The 14,717-nt window shown below is 42.1% G+C and overlaps 1 protein-coding gene across 3 annotated transcripts in view; it reads right to left on the bottom strand.

Moving 5' to 3' along the window:
- The window catches only part of SAXO1 (stabilizer of axonemal microtubules 1), a 99,702-nt gene that overhangs the window by 48,369 nt on the left and 36,616 nt on the right, over positions 1 to 14,717 (bottom strand). The gene's annotated exons all lie outside the window — the stretch shown is intronic.

The raw sequence follows: 14,717 nt of genomic DNA, 5'->3' as shown, positions 1-14,717 counted from the left end.
GGCAAAATGGAACTAGAATTGTCACACGTTGTTGGTAGGAATGTAAAATGCTCCAGACCAATCTGGCAAAAGGTAGGACAGTTTCTACATGCTGGACTTCTACAATTCCATCTGTAGGAATTTATACAAAAATAAATTATTTTAATTCATGAAAAAGAGTTGGACAAGAATGTTCATAGAAGCTTACTGATAAAGCTCAAACCTAGAAATATCCCAGGCATCCATTGGTGGGAGAATAAACTGTGGTATTCAATGGAATACTACACAGCAGGAGAAAGTTACATACAGCAGCATGGATAAATCTCAACATTTTGCTGAGTGAAAGAAGAATCAATCAAAAGAATGTATGCTTTATTAACCCATTCATATAAAATTCTAGAACAGGAAGAACCAACCTTTAGTGGGAAAAAAAATCTATCAGCAGTTCCCATTTGATAGCAAGAGAAGGGACAGTTGAGAAAGTGCAGGAACTTTCTGGGGTGTTGTACTGTTCCATATCTTGATATAAATTTGGGTTATACAAGCACTTGAATTTGTCAAAACTCAGCAAATAATCTCCAGATGTGTGCATTTCATTGTATATTTACCTCAAAAGAAAAAGGAAACCAACATTAATCTGTTGTTAATGATATGAATACTGAACTATTTAGGGGAAAAGTTTACCAAGCTCTGTGATTTACTTTGAAGTACATGGAAAAGATGGATGATGGATAATGGGATGAACAGATGGAGAGATGTGTCGATGTTATTGATATAATCTAGGTGATGGATACACAGCCATTCACTTTAAAATTCTTTCAACTTTGTTTTATGCTTGAAATTTTTCATAATCAAGTGTTGGGGAGGAAGAAGAGCAGAAAAACTTTCTAAAATACCATTTTTTATATGTGATCATGTCATTGGGGTTATATAAGGAAAATCCATACTTTTAGAGAAGCATAATAAATATATAGGGTGAAATGACAAGACATCTGGAATTAATGCATGAGTCAAATGTGGCAAAATCTTGATGACCATTGATGCTGGGACATGTATACATGAGAGTTCATCACTCTGTTTTCTCTTTTTTTCAGATTTAAGGTTTTTTTTAATTAAATAAATACTAAATCCCTACGAGGTAGGGCCTACACAAAACAAGCATGTATCTGCTTAAGCAAGAGTTCCCTGGAGGCTAATACGGCTTTATTCCAACCACCTGGGACAAAACAGGATCTTGATTTAAGCTGATGATAAGTGCAGAGCCAACAACCAAAGGCAGCTTCCTTCTCTCACTGTGAAGTTGTGTCAGCTGCACTGGGCTTGTTCCCACACGGCCTTTCAGTGTCCTCCAGCCAAAAAGCAGCAAGCTCACATACTTCACTAGCATTTCACTCTCTTCTCAAGACATCTAGTAAGTACCCTGCGAATTTCGGATGAAACCCAACAGCTGTGCTAAAGCACTCTTCCCAAGGCTCTCTTTTAGATGTTGCGAAAAACCACCAAAGCCTCTTTCATCTCTTTCTTCAGTGTCCTTGACGCACCACCTGACCCCTACCCAAGAGGGGGCTGCATGTGTAGCTCTCTGTGATCACTCTTACCGCGCATTTTATCCCACAGCATTTAGAAACGCTTGTGTAGTTGTTGCCCAGACTAGGTTTCTCGTGTAAGGGAGGCGGGGCATCTTGTTCACTGTCACATAACCAGCCAGCACATTACCTCCGACACCTACATGCTTACCAAAACGTTTTTGGGTGTCAGCACAAACAATGTATAAAACGTACAGTTTACACAGCTTTTCCATATGGTCCCATCTTATTCTCCCTGCAACCCTACAAGTTAAGCAGGGCAGGAATTATTAATTAACCCCAACAATATCACAGATGAAAGCAAGGCCAGAGGGTTCAAGACCAGCTCCATCTTACAGAACAAGCAGTGGCAGGACCAGGGCTAGTGCCGGTTTTGCTGTCCCCTCAAAAGATGCTCTCTTCGTCCTATCAAATTCCTTCCTAAGAAAAATTCAGGTTGATCACTGAGAATGAGACACTTCTCCTCCCACAATCACAAAGCTTGGCGGTGGGGCTTGTGTGGCCTCTGACTTACTAAATTTAAGAGTGAACAGGACCCAGGGAGCATGGATCTTACTTGGAAAGCAGGGAGAGTAAACAGTTGGATAAAAGCCACCATCCATAAAACCCCAGATGTTTGGCTTAATGTTTGAACATGTTAAATGTCTCATATCATTAATTAAGGTAGAAAGACAACAGTTAGGTTATACACCATGTTAATTTCCACCAGCCAGCTGACATCAACCACTCAACATGTATTAATTTGTTTCATAATTTCTCTCGCCACACATGCCCCTTTCCCTCATATTTCATAAATAACAAGGAAGGGTTGTGTTTTTAAAGCCCCTTTCTTGGGAATGATCAGGGACTGGCTAGGATTACCCTGAGCTGTCGTTTTTGAGATCAGATTACCCCAAGCAGTGGTTCATAAAAGACTCCTCCTCCTCCCTTAGCTTCAAGTTTGGGGAAAGAACTGGAAGTTCTGGGCGAATCTATAAATAAAACACTGGCCATTGGCTGAGGTGCACTGCCTCTGTTCTCTACCCAAAGCAATTGACATGCAAATCCACCATAGCCCTAGATTCTTGCTATGAGTTTCAACAAGTGAACTGGTGACAACTTGAGTGGGGCCGCAAGGTCTGAAGAGCAGGACTCTAGGTAGAGCTGTACTCCTTCAGAAAAGTATCCCAGCATCCCCACATCCCATCTCTGGGGAACAATCATGATCTCTTTATGTCCTGCACAGAGCTAGTGAAAGGCCTGGGAGCTGCCAAGGGCCTTGTGAATTACTGAGAACAACGACTGCACAGTATTTATAGACATCCCACAGCTTTGAGCCCCAAAACTTGGTGCTAAGGTTGCCTTAGCCTCCGTATCAAATTTTCAATGCCAAGGTCTCGGTCAAAATTTCTGGGGCCCTTCCTTCTCTAAACATGGCCTGCCCCATGCGGTGGATACTGGAGAATAAATGGCTCCCATCAGCTCTCCCCTGCTCAGCCCTCCTATCCAATACCATTTCCTACCTGAACAGCCCAGAAAGGAGCCCTTTCTTCCTTCACAGCAAGTGGCAGAGCAAGGTGTGCAGACAGAAAGATCGGAATCCATAGCCAAGGCCTAATTCAAACAGGAGAAGATTTTCTCCACTGCTCACCCGTGAACTAGTGAGTTAACCATCATTAACTAAAAATTCCCCATGCCCCACCGTGGCTTGCTTCAATTCTTGAGACCCTTGGAATTTCAACTGATACCAAAATTTCAACAACTGTTATATCCCCCATCAAAAAAAGATTTACAAATGCTAATATACATTTTTTTTCTCTGCCTCTAAGGAGATTTTCGAATTTTGAGCCAAATCTCTTATAATGTCATGAAAGTGAAAAAAAACTAATTTAAACAATGAGTAGAATAATTTTAGAAAAATAGCCTATCACATTAAATGTATTCCTTTGTGTACCATAAATATTTTTAAACAAGCATTTGATTCTTAGGGACTGAAGTCACTGTTATAAGACACACACACCCCCAAAAAAAGCAGGAGACTGAATTTTGAGGATAATTATTACCACAGCTGAGCAGCTGGAACAAAATTACTTCACTGTGCTGTGTGTTCATAATTCAACATGTCAAAATGATCTCTGATTTCATTAATGATTTTTCTCCATTTCGCCTGATGTTCAGCTTAAAGGGAAAAATTTTTTATCTTTTTTCAACTATATATATATATAGTTGAAATATATGTATGAATATATATGTATTATTCTCTCTGGAAATTAAAGTTTACTCCTAGTAACTTTGTACTGATAATGTGAAACCCATTCATTCAGTAAAGCACCCACTTCTCTTACCTGAAGAAATGCCATGCCTTATATTGATTACCCAATAACAAAAATTCTAGGCTTTGCTTTATTGACAAGCACACGAAGATTTCTGGCATAAAGAACCAAGTTACAGAAGTTGAAAGTTTTTTCATTTTTCTTTTTGTGGTTTATATGTTTTAGCTAAAATCAGAACTTGTTAAACCCCTTGGGCTTCTGGAAGAATGCAGAGGATTTAAAGAGCATTTCTTGCTGGACCTCCCCGGTGCTGGCAAAGTTTTAGGGAATGAGGAGGTGTTTGGAGAGAATAGGCAGATACACACACGATGGGTGTTAATTCCATTCTTGATTTCTGGTAGAATGCAGCCTTTCTCTATTAAAAAAACATACACAAAAATAAAATTCTTGTCCCTCTATTATCTCCTTTTTCTCATCTGAAATCACTGAGTAAACATGACACAGTTCTCTGTGAGACTGGCCGAAAACTGTTCTCCATGGGGCTTTTGCCTTTTGTTCATAAAAGTATAAAACTTGTACACCAATAGGTGTGTACACTTTCAAAGATAGTCATGTGAATAGTTAACATTTATTGAGCATTGTGTACCAGGCACAGTTCTTAACTGAGTCTTCACAATAATGAGAAGGCATAGAGAAAACGCAAAACCGCCAGGAGAAGCATCATCACTGGTTTCCGCCCAGCAGTGCAGGGCCCAAGTCTGATGATGAGGGAACACTGCACAATTCCAGACGGAGGATGACCCCAAGGAATGTAAGTCCTAGCAAGGGCTTGAGACACAGGGGGAATGGAGAATGGTTCCAGACTAAAGGATTTTAGTGAGATGAGATAACTAAGTACAATACATGCTCCTAGATAGGATTCTGAACCATAAAGGAAAAAGAGACATTGATTGCTAGAATACTTGGAGGAATCTGAACGGGGACCGTGGATGGGATAGTGAGCACTGTGTCAACACTGCTCTCCCTGCTGAGATGGTTATAAGATGATGCAGAAGAGGTCCTTGTTGGGGCAGTAACAGAGGTGATGAGTCAGCATGTCAGAAAAAGATGTGTGTTGTAAGGTGTGTGGGTTCATGTACATGTGGGAGGGGTGACCAAAAATTAAGGTAAAATAATAACAATTGGAAAATCCTGATGAAGTAAGGGGGATACAGAATTCTTTGTACTGTTTTTACAACATTTTTGAGATTTCAGACCATTTCTATTTTTTGTAAAAACACACGAGAAGAAAGAGGATACTGGCCCTAAAGTCACACTGAGCTGAGTTTAAACTCTAACTCAGAAATTTATTAAATTTATGGCTGTAAGGACATAATTTGAGTCTCAGTTGCAGCATTAAAAAACAAACAATTCCTACCACACCTCACAGAATGGTCTAAAGATAAACTAGATGACCAACAATAATAGTTACCATTTATTGAGGACTTACTATTACATGCTAACACTTCAGAAATACTATTTCTAAACACCTGAACAAACTGGCATAAGCATTATGATTTCCAGTTCACAACATGAATAGCCTGAGACTCAGACAGAGGACCTATCCTCACAGCAAAAGAACAGGGCTCAAACCAGAAAGTCAGCTTCACACCTCCACCCTCTTTCTACTCCACTGGGCTTTCTAGATGGGCAGGGCTTCCCAGTGAGTTGGGACATTGAAGGGGATCAGTTAATATTGATTTTTCCCAAGTAGTGAGGAGAGCAGACATATGATTAAATTATTATGGGTTAATAAAATTATGCATATACAGAAAGCAATGAGAAACTAGAGAAAGAAGTGATTTTGTGGAGTCTGGCTAAGAGGCAAAAAGGCGAGGAGGCTTCGAAGGCAGTAAGAGTTGAGTCAGGGGTTGAAGGACACTGCAGCAATGGCCAAACAAGAGGCAAAGGATTGCAGGCAGAAGTTCGGCAGATACAAAGCCATGTTGGTGTGACAGCCGGTGTGTTGGGGAGGCAGTGTGAAGGGAGGATGCAGGCTGGGGAGGGGCAAGTGATTCTGGACAGATAGGCAGAAAGCAAATCAGAAAGAGTCTTATGTGTCAATGCCTAGTACCTTGTCTTTTTAGCTAGAGATAATGTGGCACAGCTGCTACCACCACCCACCAATTCTGCCCACATGCCAGACATTACAAAGCATCGCACTTTTTTCCACTTCAGACAGCCAGTCAACTGGAACTGGCACCTGAAATACAATCATTTGCCGTCCCTACTCTTGACTGTGGCAAAGCTTACAGGACTTTAACAGGTGGCTCCTAAGACTGGCTCTGCCTGACAAAGCTCAACCAGGGCAGCACTGAGCACCTATCAAGGAACAGCCTGTCAGCGCGGTGACCAGTGGAAAAGCCCCTACAAGAGTGCTCTGCATCGTACAAATAAGAGGTGCACGTCCAAATGACGTTAGAATCAGGTCAGACTTCCAGCTTTCATCTAGTCACTGTCAGAGGGCAGATAATGGTGGGGAGAAAGCAGTTCTTGTTCTCTTCAGTCATTAAACTCCAGGACCCAGGGGAAGCTGAAAGCTGTGCTGAGGGGCCAGTGGGACCCAGGACAAAGGACTGGAGTGGAGTGCAGCAAGCAGACCCAGAAAAATGTGAATAGGTTTCCCAAGCCTTGAAACTGCACTCAAACGCAGTGGCAAACTGAGCACGGCGGGACGGTGACCCCTCGGTGCTATCAGACTAGTCATCATCCCTGCAAGTCAGGTGCTCAGCAGAGGGGTATTACTGAATGGCAATTATTCACAGTGTCTACATCTTAGGAAAAGACATATGATATTTAAGTACTGAAGTTAAAGCACATGCACACAGTTACTCCCATGTGTGCAAAGAGACCTATGACACAATTAGGAGGCATTCCAACCCAGGATAAGGGCAAGAAACTGTTTTCTTGAGTTTCAGAAGCAGTTGAGTGCTGGGTCTACTGGATTTCATCCCTGCTCTAGGCCTCAGTTTCTTTAACTGAAAGAGACAATCTCGTCTAACATAAAAATGCTAACTCTGAGCTCTCCCCTCAGGAGAAAATAGCAGGGAGATTTGGGTGAGAGTTCTTGCTATGAGCACAAGAAAGTCAGGCTAAATCCTTCCCCACATGGATCCGATGATGGTAGGAACTCACATTGTGTCCAGAAACTCAGTAATACAATTGAGAAAACTGAAAACACAGCATAGGCAAAGGCCTGGGGAACATACACCATTCTGCTTTAAGATGCTGACTGTTTTTGAAATAAAACTTTAAAACATGCTATAAAAAGCAACTATTCCTCTGGGGAAAGAGTGGCTTAAAGTGTCTTTGATTGTAACTGTGGGAAAGACTTTCATCTGTACTCTTTACAAGGTTAATTGTAATTCTCCCCCAAGCTCAGAAACTCTTTTCTGAATCTTGTGCTTGTAATCTTACACTCTGCATGATAAACCTTCTTTTTTCAACAGGCACATTCTAAAATGTTGGACTTACAGCTCAGAAAGCAGTCAAATGAGTGAAAGCTGATAAAGCAGCTCCCTATTTGCTACCCTGCATACACATGTGCACATACGTGCACACACACAGCCTGCTGACCTCCAACTATACCTAGTGAGAGTTCTTTATCTTTTGACTTGTGCTCTTCTAGGTGACTGAGGTTCTCCAGAAAGGTCAGCACAAACCCACACAAATGGGATGCCCTTAGCACAGTGCCTGGCACATGGAAACTCTTCAGTAGCTCATAATGTTATCATCCTCAACTTATCTTTTTTCTTCATTTTTGCTGATGAATTATAACTATTAGTATTTAGCAGTCATTGAGTAAGATTTATTCCCTCCGGGGGAATATATGAAACACCCCTATGAAATGCTGTTGTAGTTGTCTTATTTTCCAAGCAGGCATGAGACACTCACCATAAATTCATTGCCTATACAGATAGAAAACCCCACCACGTTGTTATTCACAATTATACGAGATCTCAACTAAAAACTGTGGTTCATACTTTCCTTCCAGCTGTTGATAGGAATTAATCTCCTGCTATACTTTTGTGGCTCCCTTAGAGCAGGCTAATAAAAATGTGTTACCGTTTACTGATCATTTACCACATGCCAGGCTTAGTGCTAATAGCTTCTTGCTTATTATTTCATCTTCACTATAACCCCATGAGATGCTGCTATTATTCTCATCTACATTAGGTGACTAACGTTTTGAAAGGTTAAATTATCCAAGATCATTACATCATTTGTGGAGATACATGGCTGATCAACACAAACTTGAACCATGTATTTCTGAATTCAACATCCGTGTTAATGTTTGCACTCGATTGTAATTACTAACAAAGGGTTCTTAACTAAGGGTACTTACATGAAATTCCGGAGACCCAAGAGTCCCTGGGAATTATATATAAAATGGTGTGTACATGTACACATTTTCCTTGGAGAAAGTCGAAAACTTTCACCATATCTTCAAGAGTCCAGAACTCATTAAAAAAAAAAAGACTACTCTTGTCATCTTTATATTCTGCACCATCATTCTAATCACTGTCCCCACCTCCCAAAAGCAGTGCCTAGTACATGATAGGTATTCAAGAATCAGTCATCCAATTGACCCAGTTCTCTTCTCTCATCTTTTCTTGGTCTTTCCCCCCATGGAGATACAATGAGAGTGGCAGGTTTCTTAAGCTATTTTTAAGCCATGCACATGCAAGACCTCCATTAATGCATAGTTTCTAAGCCCAGCCTCACACACTGTTGCATTTCACAACCATACACTACGAAAGAGCAAACAGGACCCCATTCTGCCTTCTCATTCCAGAACACCAAACATCTGCTTTTTCTGGCCTAAAGACCTTGCCTGCTAAGGAGGAGATGCCCAGCACAGCCTAGCACAGCACACCTGGCATTTCCTGCTTGAGCTCAAGCTCCATTTTCAGGGTCAGCTGTCAAGTAATTCTCTGCTTTATAAACAATCTCACATTTTAATAAAACCCATTGTGCAAGAGGAGCTTTTGAAATAACACAAAATTGGTTTTCAGTCTGCAGCTGTACTTAATAGATGCCCCACTTTCTAACTGAACCATGGGTAATAGCTATGAAAATAATTAATCATTACTGCATTTGACATGCCTACTGTGTGCCAGACACTGTTCTAGATGTTTCCACCCATCATCCTTCAATCCACACAAAAATGTAAGCAGATATTATCAGCATTTTGTATATGAAGAACCTGAGGTCTTAACAGAGGTTAAATAATTTTCCCATGGCTAAGAACTGACCCTATGTTACGCTGACACCAAAACCCTTACACATCTCTATCCATGCTCCCACTTTCTCATGGAACCAAAATTACTCCCTTTTTAAAGAAAGTCTACTCAAGTTGGAAAATAGGAAAAACTTCCAGGCCTCAGCATCTCAAGCAGCATAGGACTCTACTAAAATGGGATAGCACAGAATTTTATATTTTTACTCTTCATGAGTGAAGCTCAGAAAAATTAGTATTTTTCATAAATCTACTCTAGATGCCTCATTAAAAGCCATTTTTAAATGCCTACTATTCGATTACATTTAACAAATACAGGTTCAAGGCACTCAGCCAGACAGTATGGAGAGATCCTAAAGAGTAAGATAGTCTTGGCTACCTCACAGATATTCCAATCCCTTGAGCAGATGAATACACAAACTGCTTAATATACTACTATAACAAGAGAAAGAATTTCATAGCATGCTAATGAACCTCAGAGGAAGGATAAAAGGACACACTTGTTTTCATGAAGTGGGAGAGGGTAGCAAGGTATATGACAAATTCAGACTTCATGAAAAGACAGCATCCAAACCGAGAATGGGTGGGCTTTTGCATGTCAGCAATGAGTGGGCAAAGGGGGAGGGGGTATCTGAAACAAACAGGACTGGAGCAAAGGCTGAGGAAGGGGAAGGCACAGGCTCTTGGCAGAATGGGCTGCAGCTCCTTTGGCTACAGCACTTAGCCTAGAGGTATGCGTGGGGCTGGGACTGCCTTGGAAAGGGGCGGCTTACCTGCTTTCTTGAACTCCCTATTACCTGCCTTCTCACTCCAGAACACCAAACATCTGCTTTTTGAAGGCAACAGGGAACTCAAGAAATCCTTTGATTGGGAGAATGACCCATCAGCTCTATTTTCCAGGAATTAATCTGGCAGTCATGTACAGACTAGAGGGAAAGGAGTCTAGAAGTGGGGAAACCAATTATGGTTGTTTATTGCAAAATGATGAAGGCCTAAACTGGGGTGTGGAAGAGAGAAAGTAGAGTTAATTGGAGACATCTTGCCCAGACTCGGTGATAGACTGTATCAGAGCAAGGAAGGAAGGGAAATTCCCCACTAGCAAGACATTATCTAAGTGGGGTGGTCAGAAAGGAAGTTTGCTTGAGAAAGGAAAGGATTTCTGTTTTATAACTGATTGATTCTGATCGGCTCAAGTGTTTACACTTTGGGAACTAATTAGAATAATTTCAAAGTTCATTTTACAGGGAGGCCTGAAAACTGGGTTATTCTAGAGTCATTTTCCTGCTCTAAGTTTGCTGTGCTGATTCATAAAGCTGTTTTCTGGCACACTTTGGCTTAAACTCTCAGAGTCAAGAGTAGGAATAGAGGCACTGCTGCAGAACATACAAAGTATAGTGGGAGGTGGGATGCAGCTGCAGTAGGTCCTATTTGGAATCTGCTGTTTCAAAGGAAGCTTCAGGAGATGAAAAGTCAAGTTTTAGCAGTTCATTAGTTCTCCAGACCCACCGAACCTGGTATGTGCTGCTCACTAAACACCCAACTGATAAGGAAGGCCTAGCTAGAAGGCAGTTTCATCCCAGCTCTGAGCAGCAGAAGGAGAGGGCACAGGGCTCCCCACACGGGGGCTCAAGAAAAGCTTCCCACCCAACCTGGCCTTTGGGGATTTTCCAGATACACTAGTCTGTTTCAGTTCACTGGCAAGTTACAAATTTTAAAATCCATATTTTTTTCTACTATTGAGTAATAGCACTACATTGGATGTGTGGGAGGAAGTACACATATTTTGTTTAATTCTAAATGCAAAACCTGTTATTGAAAGGTTGAAAAGTACATGCGGGTATAAAGAAAAAAGACTCATTCAGGACTCTACTATGCACCCATTAGTTAACATTTTGTCATATTACCTTCCAGTATTTCTACCCACATTTTTAACATAGTTGAGAGATTTTTCACCTTTTAAATGTGCTTATCCTGTACAGCATTATCTAAGAGCTAAAGAATAAGTTGACTCATGGACTTGTGAAATTCAAATCTGACCAGCCGCTAGACCAACCCCTGACAGCAGAGCAGGTGTAAAGTGTTAAACCAACTTCAAAGTCTTTCCTAAGAACCTCTGGAAATGGATATTGATCGCTCCTACAAGAAATCACTTTCACAGAAATGCTTCCCCTCCCTGCTTCTAGGTTATTTCTTTGTGACTGATAATGAAGTGCCTTGCTAACGGAAAGAAGGAAAACAGAGAGGAAGAAACTACCCCACCAGCCCCCATTCTCAGCTATAAAATACCCTGTAGTATTTTGATAACACTTCCACATCTACAGTTTTTTGTTTCTACAAACACCTTGGGAGGTAAGCAAGACTGGTTCCACACCGATTTCCACATGAGTCCGGAAACAGAGGCAAACACAAGGCAAGTGGCGCACCTAAGGTCACAGAGGCGGTCGGTGGCAAAGCCTGGGCTGGAGCTCAGGCATCCTGCCCCCTCCCCCTTCTGAAGGGGCCCCTGGAGCAAATCCTCCGGCCGGGCTCTGGCTCCTCACATGGAGTGTGTAGCTCTGAGGCTGTGATATTAGTAATTTCAGCCATTTCACTAAGCCAGTGTGCAAAACAAAAGTCCACACTCCCTTTCTGTGCCTCCAGTATTGTTCAAATGTATTGTCAGGACTGGTACTCACTCCTGTCTCTATCAGCAGTGCCCACCAAAATGTTATCACAATTAATCCTTGAACAACCCACGGGGAGCACGGGCCCTGTTTTATAAGCTTTTTTTTTTTACAGCAACTCAGCAACTTGTCCAGGGTCCTGCGGTAAGTGCCAAAATCAGGATTCTAATTCAGCCCTGCCCACTCTGAAACCCTTTTCCTTTCCATTTCGCCATGCTCCTGAAGGTTAGAGGCACTGGCTCCTGAAGGCTGAGTGAGGTGGGCCCTCCTCACCAAGGCAGGAGGAAACCCCATGACAGCACAGACTTCCTGCTCCACAGACCTCCCCAAACCCACTGTGGGGTTGATGCATGACAGCCCCCTCTCACTTTGCCCCGTGTCCTCACTGTGACAGGCAGGTCTGTATCCTAAGGACTGTAGATCTACACTCCAAGGGCAGCCTGCCGAGCGGGGGGTGCAGAGCCCTCTCCACCCTACTCTGCCAAAACCGGCCACAGGCTGCAAGTGAAGATGTCCAAGCAGTGAAGATAAAATTCCCCCAAATCTGGAGAAAATTAAAATCCCATCGCATGAGACACCAAGAAGAGAAAACATCTCACTACAAAATGGAGCTTGGTGGATTGTGATGCCACATGTCTTGGAATCCCACAGCAATTTTTACCAGATAATGAAAATACCTTCCCAAGGGAGGGCACCCAAGGAAGCCCAAATCTGGGGTCCCGGCAGGAGTTCTGACATATCAGTAGGGTAACCAGCCTCCTAGGAAAACCTCTGCAACGTACAAACACGTACGAGGGAAGGCCAAGAGCGCATGCTCCTGCCCTAGTCCGAGTCACTGGAAGACTTCCAGAGGAGGCACCATGTCAGTGGGTGACCCTGAGCAGAGCCTTCCTCCGGGTGACTTTGTACATATTAACATCAACATAGAGATTAAAGCAATAAGCACAGAGGTGGACAAAGCAATTCAGCTGATTTTCCACGAAGATACGTGAATTTTTTCCACCAAAGAAAATCCATTCTTTTACATGAACTTGCTGGATTTAGAAACATCTGCCTTTTAAAAGAACTGCTTTGAAGATTCACTGAGCAATACCTTGGCAATCTCTCCTTAATTCATTCATTGAATATCTATATACCAAGTCTAAGGAGATACAGATTAAAAGCTATGATCTTCAACCTCAAGGAGCTCAGAGTCCAGTCAAAACCAACAAGTACTTGTACTACTAGGTAACTGCTCTGATGGCTGCATTTACATAAAGCTCAGTGGGAGCACAAGAATGCTGAGCACCTAAATGAGCAGAGGAAATCAGGGAGGGCTTCAAAGATGAGGTAGCATTTGGGCCCAATGAACCCTTAGCCAGGAGGACTTCCAAGGAAGAAAGAAAAACAAGAGCAAAGGTACAGAAGTATGAGAGAACAAGGTATATTTCCAAAATTAAAAATAGTCCTGTACTCCTGGAACATAAAATGAAGGCAGACGTGTTGGGAGACTAGGTTGTACAAGGCAGACCCTGAAGTGCCTTCAACAGCATGTGAAGAAGCTCTGATTATATGCTGTGGGTGACAGGGACCCCAGACAGCTCCCACAGGAAGGAGAGGAAAAGCCCACCTACCTTTACAAAACTGCTCTGACCACAGCGTGAAGGGTGGGCTGCAAAGAGCAGGGAAGCTTGTTAGGAAGGATACCACCAGTTCAAGCACAACTCATGGGATCCTAAAGCAGGCACGATGTCAGGGGTGGAGGGCAGGGGCTGACAAGAAAGATGTTAGCAAATACAGTTGTCAGGACTTGGAGCATCTGCACACTCTTCCATGCTCACTGCTACTCATGCACCAGACAGGCCTTCCTTTAGCGAGTATTTCCAATGGAAACCCAGATGGTGGAAATATCATACAGTGGGGTGACTGTACTGGACTCTGCATGTAGAGGTGAGATTCATGTGACTTGGTTTGTTAGCCAAACAGAGCACCCATGGGCTTGGCTCATGGAACTTCTTGACTGCATGTCCTGGCACCACCACCCAAGGAAAGGCTGAGGCCCTGCAGGTCAGGACGCAGCACAGAGGGCCTCCTGGGAGGAGAGGAGGTGGGAGTATTCACAGCCACCGTTCTGTCTCCCCTGCCCTTTTTGTTCCAGCAGCTGCATTCCAAAGACTAATGAGAACAAGGTGCAACATGGTTTAACAATTTTGATACATTCCTTAGCAAAACATAATTTCTTTAAGAACACATAGACTGCATTACAGTGACTCCATCAGGCAAGACACATGTCAGGGAAAAAGAAAGAAAATTTGGCAGGTACGTATAATGTGTCAATAAATTAAACTAAGTTTATTTGCACAAAACCAAATGGTCAGACTTGCTCGTGGTTTCCTACCAAGGAATAAAAATTATTCCCTAGAGAGAGTAATCAAAGGGCAATTAGACCAGCCCTGAAATTTTTTTAAACATATCATCCTTTCTTCACACATGATTGCTCCTTCATTTTTACCAAGGATTCTTAACTTAGAGAAAAAGTAATGGGCTTTTCTAGGTTTTCGTCATTCTGTGATAAGTCAGTCATAAAACAAGTTGTTGTTGTTGTTTTAAAGCAATTGGTTTACATTTAAGACTAAATGTCCTACACAATGTACCCATTCATTTGTCCATTTAATAAATAAGAGCACTGCCTACTGGGTTGGCCTATTTCAAATGCTGGCAAACAGAAAATCTCTTTTCCTAATAATTTTTAGCACCTGGACAGGAATTTATCATTCCGAGGATATTCCATTAAGATCCTATTTGAGTAAAAGCCTTTTGAATAAAAAGGAACTATTGTAGCAGGAGTAAATCCATATTTTCAAAATGTAGCAGATGGTCAAAGAACAGAGAAACCAACAATAGAGTAAAGTAGATACCATTTTAAAAGAAATCAAACAGAAGATGCATGACATCTGCCTCAGGGAATGGTATACAAACT

This window comes from Manis javanica, chromosome 2 (assembly GCF_040802235.1).
Source record: "Manis javanica isolate MJ-LG chromosome 2, MJ_LKY, whole genome shotgun sequence".
NCBI classification, from domain to species: domain Eukaryota; kingdom Metazoa; phylum Chordata; class Mammalia; order Pholidota; family Manidae; genus Manis; species Manis javanica.
This window is presented reverse-complemented; position numbering and strand designations above follow the sequence as displayed.